Consider the following 3,653-nt stretch of genomic DNA (forward strand, 5'->3'; position numbering starts at 1 on the left):
CCCGAGCCGCCCGCCGGCCCCCGTCCAGCCCGGCCTCCTGACGCTGTCCAGGCGCGCCCGGCTCCGAGCCCCAGCCAGCGGCTCCTTCCCCGCCGGGGGCCGCCTCTGACCTTCAGCCCAGCTGCCCGGGGCTTTCCCTGCCGGGGCGGGAGGGGCAGACACGCGGGGCGCACCAGGCCGGATCCTTCCCGGTGCAGAGGGGCAGGATTTGCAACCCCCGCCAGGGCTGCCTTCCAGCCACTGCGCCTCTCCCCCCCAACTCCACCCCATTCACCTTGCGGCGGGGGGACAAGTGGGGAGGGGGCTCGCGAAAGGAGCCGACAGATGGGCTGCCGGAGCAGTGGCACGGCGGCCGCGCGCTGCAGTTCAGGGAGAGCGAGTGGGGAAACGGGCTAAATTTAGCCGCCGGCATCCGTGCCAGCTTTGTTCCCCCGCCCCTCGTCTCTGCCGGCAGCTCCTGGCCCGCTCGCTGCCTCCGCTGGGTCCCTGACACGACGGTGCCCACGGCAGCACCCGGTCCAGGGCTGGACCGTGCAAGGCACCCTGGTGCCCATAGCAGCCGGGTCTGCTCTCTGCCCGGCAGACACCCCGTGAGTCAGAGCCGTGCTGCACCCTGCACGGCGCCTGCCGCACACTGGGTCGTCGCACGGACCCGCCTGGGCTTCCCACCCCCACCCCCACCCCCATCTCGGGCACGGCACAGGCCTCTGGCCGGCGCGGTGCGGGTTAACGCCAGGCAGGCTGGAGGCTTCGAGGCTAGTAACATTTGGAAGGCGCCAGCTGGAAACGTGCCCGTCCCGAGGTCTAGAGCTCGGCAGGCGATGCTCCCCGGCGCTGGCCTGGGCAGGGGGGCTGCAGTGGGGAGGGGTGGGGAAGGTGGAGGCGCGCGGATGTCCCCAGGAGCAAGGATGCTGCCCCCCGCGGGGGCACCTGGGCTGCTCCGCGGGGAGCAGGGCGACGCGCCGGCCCTGCCAAGCCCACCCCGGGTGCAAGCTCCCAGCACCTGGCCCCGCTGGGCCGCCTTATTTTAAGGCCCGGGTGCAGCCGGCCGGAACCCAGGTAGGGTTTCAAGGCACCCGGGGGCCCCTCTCCTACGGCGCTGGTGACTCACGCGCCATCTGGGGAGGGCAGAGACAAGGCGGGGAAGCGGGGGGACGGCGAGAGCCCGTCCCCTCCCTGGTCCAATTTTAGAAACCGGCTAGACGGGCCTGGCGGGGCGGGACCCGCGGGAAGGGAGCGGGGCGAGCGGAAACTCCTGGCCCCGGATCCAGTTTCCTGGGAGACCTGGGCCACGGCGGGGGGCTCGGAGGGGCGACGGGGCAGCTGCCAACCCAGGTGTGCTGCAGCGCTGGATCCGGCACGGGGGTGGGGGGCCGAGGTGAACACCCAGGGAGAGCATAACGCCCAAGTGAGCATGCCAGTCAGGCGTGTGAAACACACACACGCACACACAAGCTACAGTGCCCCATCTGCCACGGAGAGGCTCAGGATGGCCGGCTCTCCTCGCCTGGGCTCCGGCCCCCCAGCTCCCACGCTGCAAGGGAGAGGTGAGCTCACAGGCCCCAACCAGGCCACCCACCTCGGTGTTCCCACCTGCAGCCCTACCCTTGCCCACGCCAGCAGACGAGGTGTGGTGCAGACACACAGGGCAGCAGGTCCTGGCCACAACGGTGTGGGCTGGGCCCCGTGGCAAGGATTGAGCCAGATCCCTGGGCTACGTTCCAGGGTGGTGTGGATGGGGCCTCCTCCATCCACACCCCCCAATCAAACCAAGGTCCCAGACATTCCCCTACATCTCTACGCTGTGCCATCTCCCTGGCTACTGCCACCGAGGACAGGTACCACCACCACATCCACTGGCTCTGCCCGGATCAGTGCCACGGCCACAAAGCAGGGTGCCGGCAAACCTCTGTGCCTCCCTTATGCCAAGAAGGGGTGTCAGGATCTGGGCAGGTGACCCCAAGAGGCCCTTCCACCGTCCTCCCGGCTGTTGGAGGACTTGCAGCCGACCCGCCTGTCCCCCCTAAAAGCCGCCCGGGGCGTCTGACAGGCGGCAGCCAGGCGGAGAGGTGCGAAGGGGAGGAAAGCACCACTTTGCACTTCCCCATCCACGGCCCCGTGCCCAGGGACCTCGAAGCACTTTGCAAGCCATCGCACCTCGTGGCTGGCACACATGGGGGGCAGTCGTGTCACGGGCCGCTCTTACCGGAAAGGGGTGGGGGGGACTGATGCTTCAAGCAGTGAAGCGGCATCGCTGTGTTCACACAACGGGGCAGGGAGGGCCGAATCCCCTCAGCTGGGGTCGTGGGATGCTCCCCAGCACTGAGAGCGGCGAGCGTGGTCCCAGCTGCCCTCCACCCCGACGTGGCGAGAACACTCCTGGACTAGGAGACACCGGGACGGGCGGAGGTGGGCCACGTGAGCCCACGGTGCTCCGTGCCCATGTCTGCATGCTGCGCCTGGCTTGGGGTTCCCATTTACTCCACGTCTCAGGGCCACAAAGGGCTGCAGTGCAGCAGGAGGCACTGCTGGGTGCCACGTACCCCAGCTCTGGGACCCGCCTTCCCAGAGCACCCTGGTTTTGGGGACGGGTGCCTGCATTCCCCCCACAGCCCTGGTGCAAGGAGAGGCAGGACCCAACTGGGGGGCAGGGGAGAGGGCTCTGGGCAGGGGACACCGGTTATTATTCTTGCCAGACCACTCTCCGTTGCAACGGGAAAAGCGCCCGTCGCCGGCGGAGCCCGTGCTGATTGCCTCCCGCCTGTCAGTCAGGCATCACTTTGTAGATGCCCATAAATTGCTCCATTACCTCTTCTAATTGAGGAGAACGCAGCTGCCGAGGGGCGGTGGCAGAGCAGGCTCCTTCTGAAGGATGCCTCGCACGCAGCCCGTGGGCGCCGGGCCGCCGGGGAGCCCCCGCTCCAGCCACCACGCACCCCAGCGCCTGGCCCGGGGGGGTGGGAAAGCCTCGCAGGTGGGATGCGGACTCCAGATCCAGTCCTGACCCCTCCTGTGTGCCCGGGGTCAGGAACAGACCCGGGTGTCCTGACTGCCCACCTGTCTCTGCCTCTTGCTGAGGGGGAGCTGCTCATGCAGCCCCTGTAGGCCTGGACTGGGCTAGTGGACCAGGCTATGCCCATAAGGGCAGGAGCCAGCTCTGCTCCCCGGGCTCCCCGTGGCAGCCGGGCACCTGCCTCTGGAGCTGCGTGTGCCCTGTGGAGACCTCCGTGGCCCCCCCAGGGGATGAGGGGCCCAGTCTGGCTTGCCATGCTGAGCCCCAGAGATGAAGCTGCTGGGATCCAGGCTGCCTGGGCAGAGAGGCTGTGCGCTCCCGGGTCACCATGCTCTGGAGGGATGTAGGAGCGACAACTGCCCAGACTCCCCTGTGCAGGCCGTGGCCAACCTCCCCACACCTGGGTGGTGGCCCCCTGGGTCATGTGGCCCCGATGGCACCCAGAAGCGCTGGGAGGGTGGCAGGGAGAGGACACTGCAACAGGACTGCAATGCAGCACAAGCAGGGGAGCACGAGGAGGGCAGGTGACATCTGGCCACGAGTCCAGCTGTTGGGGAATGAGGCGCCTGCTGGAGAATGGATGCCTCCCTGCCACGTGGGGCCAGTCTTGTGGCAGAAGCAGCCTCTCCCTACTCCAGTT

Source organism: Gavialis gangeticus, unplaced genomic scaffold (assembly GCF_001723915.1).
Source record: "Gavialis gangeticus isolate Ggan-Ray unplaced genomic scaffold, GavGan_comp1, whole genome shotgun sequence".
NCBI classification, from domain to species: Eukaryota; Metazoa; Chordata; order Crocodylia; family Gavialidae; genus Gavialis; species Gavialis gangeticus.